Below are 15134 nucleotides of genomic sequence, written 5' to 3' on the forward strand. Positions count from 1 at the left end.
AGTTTTATTCTGTCATGTGCTGTACTTGAGTTATTACTTCAGATATGCTTTTAAAGTAGGTATTATGTTTGATACGTTCCCCAACACTTGGCACCTTGTGCTTCTATGGTACCCCTTAACCAGTGAAATAAAGCAATTACATATTTCAGTCATTTTCCTGGGAGGCCTTACTCTCTGTATGTTTAGGTAATATGTAAAAATACTTGTAACAATAGTAAATGTGCAAATACCATCATTTAAGGGTTTTCCCAATATAAAACAAAAAAATACAAAATATGGTTGCATGGTGACAATTCTGAGTCTGAAAAGTTATCAAGGAGCAAAATTTTTATATATTCAATACTCAGACTATATTATTCCTGTCAGTATTTATTATTTGTGTAGTGGAGACTCATTCAGACTAGAAATTCACTGCCCAGCAGTATCTTTGCTGACATTTTTATGCTAAATTCCTACTCTGAAGTTTTCAGAAAGGAGTTCAGAAGCTGATTGATACTACAACTACCATTGCACCTCCTGTCTTTCTGCAATGATTTGTAAGGAAATAATCTAAAGTACTGCTGTAGGCTCATCACTACAAGGACAGTAAAAAGAGAGAACAAAAGAAGGATTAGGACCAGCTCTTCCAGATGTATATACTTTCCTTCATTAAGTCTTGCATTTAAATTTTTAATGTGACTTGGAATGGCAGAGGCAATAAAAGTATATTTGGTAACTATAAAGGAAAGGCGTAAGCAAAGGGACTAAATGGATTGCAGACAGGATGGTTGTATCAAATCCATGAGTATGTGTTGGCCTTCTATTCATCAGAATGAGAAGTTCAGGTTTAGGTTGGATAAACCAAATCCTGCCTTTGATGTGGTTGTGCTGCAGTATTTAGAGATACTAGCTGAGTTAACAGACAAAAGGATTTTGAGTCAGTGTTGTACTTAAATCCCTTTTAAAAAAATATTCTGAAATAGTGACGTTTTTGTTCAAAAAAACCCCCCATTCCATATCAATAGTAGCTAACAAACATGTTGCAAACAAGTGATTTCAACTTCACTGAAAAAGCTATGAACATTTTAATGCAGTTCCCTTACACAGGCTTTGCTGTTGACATTTTCATTCTCTGTTCTTGCAAAATGCCTCTAGAGTAAAGACAAGACTACTACCTATAGGATAAATGACAGATTAAAATCACAAAAGCAAGCAGTTGCATGTAGAACATAATTCTCATGTGTGTGTGTGTGATAAAGAACTATATGCAACTGGCATGCAAAGTGAAGTTTTTTTGCCATGTGTCTAATGACAAGATGTAGCTGTTAGCAGCAAGAGAAGGAAAAATGTTACCTATATTCTGTTTTGGGGCTGAGCTGTTTCCTCCAACTTGCTGAACTACCTGCAGCCTAGGGGAGTTTGTTGGCAGATTTTGGGTTGTTTGGGGTTACTTATATATGGGAAAGTTGTTTTCATTCAAATTAAAATATTTGCTATTTAACCTGACTCATCATTGTTTCCGATGCTGCTGCCATCATTTTCTTATCGCCTTGTACAAAAAGTGACTAAGCAAGCTTATGGTAAGACGTCTTTGTTTATTAATTTCATCAGGAAAGGTTTACAGTGCTGATTCCAGGTTAGAGAGTGCTGAATTTTAATTCTAATTTAGCTCGTACTAAATTTGAAAGGCAGCATTTGATCTTGACCATATGAATATAGTGCTTTTGCTGTACTGAGACCATGTATTTCAGAGCCTTCAGCCTTCTTTTCACCCACTTTGATGACATTACATACGATATAATAAACTATAATCAGGTAGTTTATTGGTTTCACATTTTTCTTCAGGCATATTCAAACCATTGCTGAATATGAGAAATTTAATCCCTTTGGATGTTCCAAAAACAAACACTGACACAGATCATTTAATTTGTCTGACTTTATATAAAAACTGATGCTAATCAGGGGAAGTAGGAAAAACAACATTAGAAGACTATTCCCTCTTCCTCTGGCAATTGAAATGTTCAGGGCTCATATTTGCATATGGTACAAATACAATTTTGGCTGTCTTTTATAACTGTATTGTGTGTTCTTCATAAGAATTTCTTAAAATTTATATTCCTATCAGGAATAAATTTAGTTTTTCACAAAGTAATAAATATCAGATTGGATAATATAAGCAGTTATAACTTGCTTTAAAATTACACGTTTATAATTAATTATTATTAGATACTTTGTTAGTATTATGTTTTAGGAGATGAGTTACTAACTAAACTATTCTACTGATGTATTTAGCTCCTGCTAACTATTATTTCAAGTTGCGGGCAACTCGACTTTAGATAAGGGATGATTTTCCTATTAGTATTTCTGGGACTGGCTCAAACAGATGTCAATAAGAATATACCATGCCAGAGATTTTCTACCCAGAAATCGACCATTAATGTATGCATCTACCTATGTGTATGCATGAGTATATGTATAAATATAAAAATAAATAAATGTTAATTGAAGAAATGTAGGAAGGTGTAAATTTGGAACAATATTGCCATAACTCTTCCAACTATTGTGTACTCATTTCATCGATCATGTACAGTTTTTCAGACAATGTAACATATTATAAGATAGATGCTTGAGATTCTTATTTCTAGGTACACATTGCATCATTCTTTATTCCTGTACTCTTTCTTTATATTAATTTTCCTATTACTTCAGCCTAGATTTTCTTTTGTTTAACTACAGTATAAATTTCTTCTGTTTGTTAAATGAACTCAATACCAGCTGGATTATTCCTGTTACATAAGTAGAGGAACATCTGATGGAATCAGAAGTGGGAGGGAAGAAATTAACTGTGTGTCGTGTAAGGAGGAAGAGCAGTTCCTATGGGTCTGCAGGGTTTGAGCTGTCCCTATGCAACTGGACAGGTCCCATGGCTCCAGACTTCCAGCTCAGCTTTGCCCTGGAACTGCTCTGTCATGCTAGGTCTGAAGGGCTCTGTAGGGTCACCCTCTAATGTGCACTAGGCATTTTTAAGTTTCCCCAAGGGACTGATCTGGTAAAATTTACAGTTGATGTTTGGACCTTTTCTTTAACTTCCTTGTTTAACTGAACAAGCTAGATTAACTTGGAAGTTAATTTAAACTGCTTCCATGAGTACATGATCATGTGGAAAGGTAGGAAGGGCTAGAATCTGGCTGTCCTGATCATCCTTGTAGCTGGCAGCAGACAGTGGTGAAGATGGAACTTTAAAACACGTTGATGGAAAGGGATTTCTCTGTGTGGCTCTCTGTTCCAACATGGGGCCATGAAAGTAGGATCCCTCACTACATCTCTTTTTTGTATGCCAAGATATTTAACTGGGACCATAGAAAACATTTATTGTTAAGAAGATGTATGTGTGTTCATTATATGAATAACAAACCCCTCCAGACCTTATATAAAAAGGACAAAGGCTTCCAGAGAAGTTTTGAGCTTGGTTGGGGTTGATAGAAAATACAGAAGTATTTGAAGTCTGTAAAAAGTAGCAGTGAGTGAATTATTTTTCCACAGATTCTAGCAAAGTCGGGAAAGATGATTGCAGTAAATGAAAAACCACAAGAGTCTCCTTTGTCTGGCTGTTTATTACACATTCGCTACTGTAGAAAAGTGAGAAGCCTTTTAATACACACTGTCTTGGTTTACGGTCAGATACAGGAGAGCCTGTCTGTGTTTGGCATCTTCTCACTGAATACATTCCAAAATGTGTCCAAAATAAAAAAGGACATTTCCAAGGAAAACAGCAATTGTGGAGCTGTAAATTAAGCTTTTTCTGAGGCTGTGTCACAGTTAAGTTGAACATGCATTTGCATACTTTATGATACAGGAGAATTAAGCAGAGAAATACTAAAGCTTTTGCTAAGTCATTCGATCTCACTGTTCTGCACAGCTCCCCTAATACCATTTTTAAATTATAGCTATATTCTGAATCGTTTTAAAGAATAGGGAACAAATAATTTAAAACATATTTGGAACTGCTATCTTTTCAAAATATCTCCAAAGTAATAAAAATATGAGCAATCTGAGACCAGCTACATTTGACCATACTGTCAATGTTTATAATTACAATGATTTTTTTAAAATTTATGCTCATTTTTATAATAAAATGGCTTCCTAAGTAACTTTTTTATTAATTTCATAAATGTGAGTTTTTGAGGAAAAAAATTGCTGAAGGCAAACAAAATTATTTTTAATTTTTTGAATGTCTTTGATATTTACACTGGATGAAGATCGTTCTCTGAATACCAGCCTGAGTTATCTCACTGGAGAATAATTACTTCTATTGACTCTAAGCTCAGGGGAAGTTGATGAACCTACCCTGAAATCAGTGTTCATACCCTAAAATACAACATTTACATTAAAGATACAAGACATCCAAATCAAACACACAGTAATAATAAAAAAGAAATCACAGAAGACACTAAGGCAACTACCCAGAAAACTTTCTGTTCTCCCTCTGCTTTTCCACCTCTCCTAAATTCTTTCCAGATGCCAGAGCTATGACTAGCCAAGGCCTCAGCTCCAGTTGCCTCTTCTCACAGAAGCCATGTCACAGGTTTTAATCTGGTGTTAAAGGGAGTAAGAACAACAAACAAGAGTCAAGCTAATAAAAAACCAAATTTACTATAAGCCAGACTTCTTTAAAACAAACAAATCAAAAAACCAACAAAACCAAAAAAAAGCAAACAAACAAAAAAAAGAAAATCCAAGGAGAAGAGAAGGGGCAGATCTGCAAGAGTAAAAAGAAAATTTACATGTGTTAGCCTTACTAATGGTTTGTTGATCCAGACCTGAGACCTGAATAATGGCAATAAATCAGTTCAGTCTGTGTTGATGAGGTAAATCTGTTCCAGAAGACTATATTAAGAAAATTACTCTAATAATACTAAGATGTGACAAATTTGGAAGAATCTCTGTGTCGGGGTATAAAAAATTACTTAAAATTCTTACATTAAGGCTTTGACACTCTGCCTTTGTTGTCTGTGTCTGTTGTCAGTAAAGGTCACTTATCTATACACCAATGTATGGCTCTGCTTTCCTCTGTTCTAGAGGGTGCTGTATGTTAATGAATAAGAAGGATCTCACTTGTCCGTCAGAATAATCCATGTTGATGTCTTTGCCTAAACAAGTTTCTTGCTCAGCTACCCTTAAAAGGAAAGCGGGGGTGGGGGGTGGGGGTGGGGGGTGGGAAATCCCTGTCTCTCTTTAACGTGCTTTTTCAGCAGCTGAGCTACTGAGTAATTTCCACTTACTGTTTCACTTCATGACTTCCTGAGTTCAAGCCCATTTCCTGGGCTTGGTGTGGACTTTCTCCCTGCAGCATTGCTATCAGCTTTTGGTCAAGGAAAGACAGATATTACAATTTCACCTATTCAGAAGTTAGTTCAATGCCAAATTATTTAAAATTATATATAAAGCATGTGTCCTACCAGAGTAAGTCAGGTCATAGCCACAGTAAGCAAGTCTACCAGGGCAGATGGGAAGACACAATACATTTATCACTAAAAAATCTAGTGCTTTAAATATAGTAGTGACATAATGCTATACATCATTACTTATCTGAATAACAGGAGATGACTGGTTATCCTTGGACATCATACCAGGGCCTTGCTCTGAGCTCTCATCCACTTTATACCAATAACCAATCAATGCCAAAACAGTCTAAAATTTGCTCTTGGTAAAGATTGATCAACTAGGCACCATTAGATGTATGCCAGCTAACTTTTTACTGCTATATTTAAGCATGAGAAAACTACCAAGTGCATATGGGCAACAAGTAGCAGAGATGCATTTAAAGGCATCTGCACTTGGGGAAGAGTTTGTTGTCTGATGCTTTGTTCAGTCATTCTTCCTCTGACAACCCAGACCAGGACCTATTGAAAGACCTGCAGTTCCTTTCTAGCTCCTTGCTGCACATAAATATTTTCTTCAAAAGGGAAAGAGATGCAATAGGGCCTGACCCTTATAAGGGTTTACACCTAGGACCAGGGCTTCTAGCTGTCCCAAAGGGACACTCAGATTGGTAAAAGAAACAGGGAATTCTGGATGATTTGAAACATAAAGAAATGTAACAGTTCTAAGCCAATGTCTTCTGACATACTGTATCAGTTACCTGGAAGAAATGAAATTTGCCTCTGGACTTCATTCAGCTATTAAAAGAAAACCATTTAATTTCTTGGTGAAGCTTAATGCTAACATTGATTTCAAATGACAGGCAAAGGCTCCAGCCAACTTTTTTTCCCTCACTTTGCATTTCAATACTTCTGGCATTTCTGGCAATCCTAAAGAAGTGAAGTTTATAGGACATGATAAATTATCTAATAATTTTTGAAGCTTTTTTTTTTTTTTTTTGTCTCTAAATTTACAAGTGATTTCATTTTTAAAGCATTTACCTGAAAATGAATGAAATATATTTTACAGTTAAATCATAATGGGTGAAAAATACATCTGCTTAGTATGACTGTCTATGTTTCTACTCCTTGTCCTGAAATGACATATGCAGATTTGGAAAAAGTGTAAAAAGATTTATTAACCAATGCATTGAAATCTGCATTAATATCTAGGATATGGCAGGCCATTTCCATTCTGGTCAAGTGGACAGAAGCTAAGTATTGAGTCAACTGAAGACAACAAACAACTCAGCTCCCAGAAGCTTCACCAGTATGGAAAGACTATAACTGCAAGCCAAATGTGTTGTTTCAGTTCACTCAAAACAATTTTCATATTGTTGCAATGGAAACTTATTATGTTTTATGACCAGTGCTGTGAATGTCTCTGCAGCCCTGCAATACACAAGGATCAGGCATACAGCATCTTTTAAATGTGATTCTTAATCCTGAAATCTTTGCATAAGTTGCTCTGGTAAAGAACCTCTCATGAAACACACAGAAAAGAAATGAATATCCACAATTACATCTATATGATGAGATTCTGGGAGTCTTTTAATCTTAAGGTAATATCTTCAAGCAAGGAGGTAACTTCAGACATACTTTCCTCCACCCAGTGAACTGAGACCAGAAATGCAGCACATGCTATGGGGGTGCTCTGACCCACAGTGCAGGCTTAGCCTCTGCCATCTTACCAAACCCTTGCCCTCCCTGCCCTACCAGCATGCTCACATAACTTTCTACTATTTCTAGCTGTATCATGCTTAAAATGGGTTGTACAATGTACAGGTCATTCACTAGTCCTTTTAATTTGTTGCATAATATATATAACCTATCTGTCACAGCTGAGCAAATAATAATATGAATTATGGACTGTAAGCGTTTGTTAAGCATTGCAATATAGTTTTTAAAGGCCTAGAAACAAGTACAGGAAATAAAAATCTCACTGATTCCTTTGTTACCTAGATCAGCAGGCATTTCCTAAATCTTCTGCCCATGCTGTGTGTTACTGTCTTTTCCAAAGCAGCAGTCTCATTCTCTTGACTATGCCTTTGTTCCTGAGAGTAGTTGTGGGTCATTTATTGACCTACGATTCAGTTGGTTTTGAACCTCCAGGGGGAGTTTGCTATTTTTGAAGTATTTATTTTTTCTTCCCAGTTAATAGCCATTTTTCTGTTTCCCCTTACATTGATTTCTTAGTGCTCCCCTTGCTGTTCTCTCCCATCAAGAGCAGGATGTGAGGAATCTGTCTGAAATAAGTCTTAGCTGACAAGACTTCCAGAGTCACAGGGTGAACAGCAGTGATAACAAAAATGTACAAGTAAAGAGTATTTCTATTACATTTAAATGTTAAAATATATTGCAGTTGCAGGGCCATGTTCTGACTGAGATTGTAGAAATATAGTGGGATGGTTCCCATGACTCAAGTGTTGGAAAGAAGTGACGCAGGCTCTTGAAGGACAGGAAAGGAAGATGAGGAGACGGAGTTGCCCCTTATGTGGGAGCAGCTGAAGGGCATGGAACTCTGCCTAGTGATGGATGAGGAGCCAGTGGAGAGTTTACAAATCAGAATTAAGGAGAGGACAGGCAAAGATAACATTATAGTGGGTTGTTGCAGCACTAGCAAACTAGCTGGCTCCAACAAGGCTTTTACCACTCCATACCAGGTTAACTTCAGTAAGTAGTTCCCATGCCTTGCCCTGGTATGGCCACCAACTCCCTACAAGTTTTCACCAGTTCATCTACTGTTCGTGCTGTTTCTTCATACTCTTCATGCCAGTGCACTCCACTTCTTGCCTCTGCTGCGTCCTTCTCCTTGTCTCTCCTCCATCTGCTTCTTCCAGGTCTCTCTTCATTGGCTACCCCTCATACAGTCCTTAGAGCTATTTAACTACTTAGTAGGAACCAGCCACAGCTGCACCTTATCCACATCAGCCAACCCACCGCCGCTGAAGCCAGCCCACAGCTGTGTATTGTCAATGATAATTAGCCCAGTTTCATTCCTCTACAGTGGGTGCTTGCTATAGGCCACATGACCAGGAAGAACAAGTGGATCATACTCTGTACAGACAGATGGGAGCAGCCTCAGTTTTGAAGGCCCTGGTGTCTTCAACTAAACTGGTATCTACTGGAAGGACAATGTAGTGTTCCTGGAGTGCATTGGTGACAACTTCCTCCTCCAAATGACAGAGAAGCCAACAAGGACAGGTATTTTGCTACACCTCATACTCTTCAGCAAGTTTTATGCAAAGATCAAAGGCAGCCTTTGCTGCAGTGACCATGATGGTGGAGCTCAGGAACCTGAGGGCAGCGATGAAGGTGATAAGCAAGTTCACAACCTTGGACTTCAGGAGAACAGACTTTGTCCTCTTCAAAGTTCTGCTTGGAACAGCCCTTCAGGATAGGCCCCCTAAAGGGAAGGGAGACCCAAGAAAGTTGGTTAGGTTTCAAGGACCACCTCCTCCAAGCTGAAGTGCTGTCCATCCCAATGAGAAGGAAGTCAGGCAAAAACAACAGTAAACTCCATGGATGAACAAAGATCTCCTACACAAACTCAATGTCCAAAACTTCTAGGGATGAGATTAGGAAAGCTAAGACCCAATGGAATTGAATCTGGCCAGTAATGTTAAAGACAACAAGAAGGGCTTCTATAAGTGCATAGGTGACAAAAAGAAGACTAAGGAAATTGTGAGCCCGTTGCTAAATGAGATGGGGGATGTTGTAACACAAGACATGGAAAAGACTGAATGTTTACTTTGGCTCACTTTTAACTAGCAAGACTGGCTTTCAGTAATCCCAGGAGCCAGACACCAGAGGGAAAGACTGGAGCAAGGAAGATGTACTCTTGATGAAAGAGGACCAGGTAAGGGAATACTTAAGCAAACTGGATATACATGAGGTATACGTATGGAACCTGGTGGGGTGCAACCACAAGTGCTGAGGGAGCTGGCAGATGTCATTGCAAGGCTATTCTCAATAATCTTTGATTCATTATGGTGAATCTTCTCTTAAGAAAGGCAATGAGGATGACCCAAGGCACTGCACACTAATCAGCCTTTACTCCACCCCTGGAAAGGTGATGGAGGAGCTAATCCTTGAAACCATTTCCAGGCACATGAAGAACAAGGAAATCATCAAATGTAGTCAGCATAGATTCAACCAAGGGAAGATGTTTAACCAACTTGACAAACTGCTGTGATGAAACACAAACTAGTACCAACTAGTAGTGTATCCCAGAAGTCAGTCCTGGGTTCAGTACTGTTTAACATCTTCATTAATGATTTGAGTGATGGGGTAAGTTTGCAGAAGACACAAAACTGGGAAGAGAGGATGATTCGCCAAAGGGTCATGCTGCCATTCAGAGGGACCTCAACCAGCTGAAGAAGTGGGAGGATGGGAAAATCTTGAAGTTCAACAAGGGAAGTGCAAAGTCCTTCATCTGTGGAGGAACAAGTCCAGGCACCAGTACATACCAGGGGCCACCCAGATGGAAAGCAAGTTAATTGGACAGAGTCCAAGGAAGGGTCACGATGATGATGAAGGACCTGAAATATGTCTTCTGTGAGGAAAGGCTGTGGAATGTGGGAGTGTTTCACCTGGAGAAGAGAAGGCTTAGGGAAGGTCTTATTAAGCTATATAAATACCTGAAGGGAGGGTGCAAAACGGATGGAGCCAGGCTCTTCCTGGTGGTGCCAAATGACAGGACGAGTTAATGGGCACAAACCAAAACACACGAGGTTCTCTTAGAACATCAGGAAACACTTTTTCACTGTGATGGTGAGTGAGCACTGGCACAGGTTTCCCAGAGAGGCTGTAGAGTCTCCATCCTTTTCAAAAGCCATGTGTACATGGACCTGAGCAACTGGGTCTAGGTGGACCTGCTTCAGTAAGGCAGTTGGACCAGACGACCTCTGGAGGTCCCTTCCAATCTCAGCCATTCTGTGATTCTGTGATACTCAACAGAACTTTAAGCCATGCTAATGCATTACTGTATATTACAAATTAACTGTGTATGGATTATGGGGAAAGGTCTGTGTATGTCAACTTTCATTTTTAAGGTACTTAACTATTCTAGAGGCACAACAGTTTTTTGTCTGGATCCTGACAGTGATGATAGAGGTAGGTTCAAGGCACTTATTGGAAAAGGTATTAGATTAGACAGACGTGAATTTGGGATTTACAATGTTGGAAGATCTATGGTGTCTCTAGGCTGTCTCTGCATACATTTAAGCTATCAGGAAATGACTGGTAAGAAACAGGAGGGGTTGTTGTTTTCTTTGTTGGGTTTCTTTTTTTTTTTTTTTTTTTTGTCAACACACTTTTCCTGAAGTTTTTAAGAACACAGTGACTTCTGTTGTTAACTACATCACCTTGATATATCCTTTACATATAATTAAGCTAACATGTTATAAAGGTAAATCCTTACCCAGCCTAGGTGATCCTGTAGAATGATCACTGTTTGCAAGCCTCATCAGGCAAAATATATTGAAGAGTGGTACAGTCCACATGTGTGATAGACATGTACTGTCCATCATAAAACAAAGCTAACCAGAAAGTTGGATCACAATAAAACTGATTAATGCACCTAAAGATAATAGTGGTTAACCATCCATTTTGGCCAGTATCTTGCATGCCTATAGCTTTGGTGTTGAGTTTATGCTGTACAATAAGAGTACTAGCAATTATTAATTTGGTTGGCTTTGACCGCTACTGTACTTGCAGAGGAACAGAGAGAGAAGTAGGGCCAGCCAATACAAAAAAAATGTACTACATTAAGATTTGTGAACTAGCTACAAAACAGCAGGGTTGGGGCTAATAGAAAGAGGTACATGGAAAAAATGTAACAGCAGAAAATCTTGTTAACAAACTAACTCACGGAAGCTCAAGGCAAAAACTCCAGTAAAAACATTTCTTCAGTCTTTACGTTTGTTCAAGTTGATCATCTTTGTACAGAACCCTGCAGCTCAGCTTTTTGCCCCAGGATGTTGAGAGAGGAGCATCAACCTTCTGTAAAATGTTATGAGAGGGTCCATCTATTTTTCTCTGCCTCTTGGTAAGAAATACTAAATAACTGAACTAGATGTCATTAGTGGATGATCTACTACTCAACCCTGTTAATTCCCTTCTCTCCACCTTGTAGGAGATGTTTAGGAAAAACACTAGAGGAGCACATTTCTCATATTACCTACCTCAGGTATCTTCCTTCTGCTCACCGTAGCTGCAGGCTTAGAATACGTGCTGGTATATGGGAAATCCATGTTGTGGATTTTCCCTATACTGGTCTTCATATGGCTTCATAGTGCTGTTTCTTAAGCCTTCTCCCCTTTCCCACAAACTGATAAAACATAAAGGCCATTTTCAACTGTGATAAATTAACATCAAAGCAGTAAACCTTATTTGATTGCCTTGCAATAAATATTGGGAGTTGAATACTGACAGTTTGCAATAAAGCCATGATTTGATTTGTCTTTATATTTTCTGCATAATGTTTGTGCCTCTCTGCCGAGCCTTATTGCAGAAATGTTGAATGCTAAGGAGATTTTTTATTTTCCGGTTAAACCTTTCAAAAACTATTTTGTAAATTCTAGATACTTGCACTGAGTGTTGGTCAATATTGGAGATCTGCAACACCTAAACCTGTTAAATTGGATCTCATACGTTATAGAATTTTCTTCCAGGATTTCAACTTACTGTGAGTTTCTTTAGGAATGATAATGCCACAGAAGTTCACTAGTGAGTGAGGTGGTGGCCAGCAAGACCTCAGCAGTCTGATTCCCTGCCTCCATCCCTAGCTTGTTTCTGTGACCTTTTGTGTTCTGAACTACTGTCTTTTGATTTATTTCAGCTACCAGAAGTCTAACAGTAAAATATTGAAAGCATGATGTCACCAAGGTGTTAGCTTATGTTATTAGTTTTCTACTTCATACTCTTCCCAAGTCTGAGTCTAGAGACTGGTAGGTGAGATACATCTTCAAGGTCTTCCAATATACAGTTATAAGACTTACTAAAATATGCTTAAGAGCCTACAAGAACTGACAGTGTTATCACTGTTCAGAGTATTGTTTTATGATCTGCTTCCTAAAGTGGGCCTCAACAAGAATTAGTGCAAATAGAAATGTAACTTCTTTCCTACCACAGAAGTCTATATTTCTAAATTTCCTCTGTCTGTGTTAAGATACATAAGCCAGGTACAAATTGAGATTCTCTCTGCTGAACATTTCATTAGACTCAATACTCCACATGACATAATCCTTATATTTTCAAGATTTTTTCCTTATTAGTGGAAGTTTTCACTACGCCTTTATTACTCACATTAGTGCTTGGATTTTATTCATCTGTTCATGTATCTTCCACGTCTTAGTTGGCCCTTAATTTATTTCACAAGATGCTGTGACAAATCTGTAAATCACATACTTGGAGTAACCTGGAACTGTGTCTATATTCACTGCCATGTTCTTATCTCATTGTAAAATTCTCATGTTCAAATACCACTGTGATTTTTGCGTAATCTTGATGTGGAGGAAGTACTATATATCAACTACTGTTTACCTTTGAACCCAGTTAAAATGTCTTCTTAAATCTAAGGAAGGATTTATACAATCTTGCATTTTACATTTGTTAATTGCACATCTTATTTTATTAAATGAAAGGGACTATTTATCAATCTATTGATGATAAATGCATCACAAAAGCTAGGTATTAGTATAACATGGCAAATTGACAAAAAAGCTTTGTAGAAAAAATTTGGGCTTTTTTTTTTTTTTTTTTTTCATCTAATATTTCTTCAAACAGGCACAGGACAATACACCCTACAGCCTGCCTTATGCACTTACCGCATACAGAAGTATGACCTTGTTTGACAGGAAATGGCTTATTTATGAAAAATAGTTTAAAAATTGCTATAGTTCCTATACAGATTTTTTCTGTTCTCAAAATTCTTACATTGTCCATGTCACTATGTAACCTTGGTATCTTTGCTTCAAGGTAAGTAATGTCTTTATTTCTGTATGTAGAAACCACTAAATATCCACTGCACTACAGAACACAGTGTCAGAGAAATGTGTTTCACCTAGAAAATATATGTTTGTGGCAGTCATGTGAAGATGTCTTGTTCCTATAATCTGGCTGCTGAGAAAGCTGTGTTTGACTATTAAGTGTACATCCCATAGTTTTCACTTACCTTAATTGGTAGCAATTATGTCATTCCTAAACTATGTACGCCGTTAATGACTCTGTTTTATTCTACTGTAATCAAGTGTTCTATTACTAGAAATTAAGTATAAGATTTTGCCTACAGCGAAGCAGAGGTTTTCATCCTGCAAGTGTCATTTTGAGCTGCCATATGTAATCTGGGTCTATCTTTCTGGTCTTCAGCAATACCTAAGCCAATCTGGCTGACATTTATACCTCACTGACCATCAGTGTTTTAATGTGGCTAGGTGCTGAGAAGAAGCTCTTTTTACTTCCCTTTGGAACAGATGCAGCCTTTTCTTTACAGAGGGAAAGTAACTAACCAGCTAGATCCTCTTGTGCTTGGTTTCATTCTGCCAGATAAAGATTGAGAGAGCTAACTTTTTAACAAGTTGTATTGTACTACCCAGATGCTTATTTATAATGTTGTTTGCAGAATTCATGCAAAGTACTGAGACACTGGAAAAACTCTTGGTACATGGCTGCCTAGATGTCTTTTTAAAGTGTTTATATTGTGCATTTAATTGCCAACACAGTTCTATAGCAATTCCAATCCATTTGCTAAATAGCAATATTCAGGATTTTTCAGTTTTAAGCACATTTTCCCAACAGCTGGAAATGTTTCCCAGCTAATGGTGCATCTATATGTTTTTAAGCTGACTACTGTGCAAACTCAAATTTCTGTTATGTCTTTAGAATGAAAAGATAAGATATGAAATAGGAGGCTAATCTGAAAATTTAACCTACAGTCACCTGAAGATTTTATTGGAATAGAAAGGGAAGTTATAATGAGTATATTTTTTTTTTCTTACGGTATCTGCATGTTTCAAATATTAGGGTTTTTTTTTGCTGAAAATGGGAAGTGTTGAGTGGTGCTTTCCTTGTAGCTGAGAGTTTCACTTGTGATTACATTCTCTTCTGTTGTGCCACATTCCCAAACTGTCAGTCCTCAATGACAATGGGCTCCACACTTTTAGGGATAATGCAGTGTGGCTGGGAATCACAGTTGTCTGTCCATAGATAATGTTTCAAGAGAGGACACCAGTATTTCAGGATCTGAGAAGAGAAATCCAGAACATTTTCTTTTTTTCCAGCCAACACATTAACCACTGCTTTACTTTGATTCTCTGCATTGTCTGTTCATTGCACATCTGTTGTGTTGTGTCCAGGTAGTCAAGAAACAGATTTTCCAGGGTTGTGGTCTTTTAACCCCATGAATACATTTCATTATTTCACTTGCAATAGGGAAAATTGCGCTCATTCTCTGTGTGTTAATAGAAAACTCCAGGGAGACCAGTCTGATATTAGAAAACATCAAACAGAACCCTTCTCACTTTCTCAGCAGCATTATATGGCATCTAGCTAGCAAATACAAACTCTTGCACCTCTCTGGCTGTTTTTCGCTTAGTCATAGAAGATCACAGATGCCAGTGAATCATTCTTCGCTTTATGTTTGAAGAATCTTTCCAGAATGTAACTTACAACATAAGATGCCAGTCTACCTTCTACAGTGCTCAGTCACAGTTCTCTTACCTTCCCAAGATATCA

The sequence above is a fragment of the Falco punctatus genome (assembly GCF_963210335.1).
Source record: "Falco punctatus genome assembly, chromosome: Z".
In the NCBI taxonomy this organism is placed as follows: domain Eukaryota; kingdom Metazoa; phylum Chordata; class Aves; order Falconiformes; family Falconidae; genus Falco; species Falco punctatus.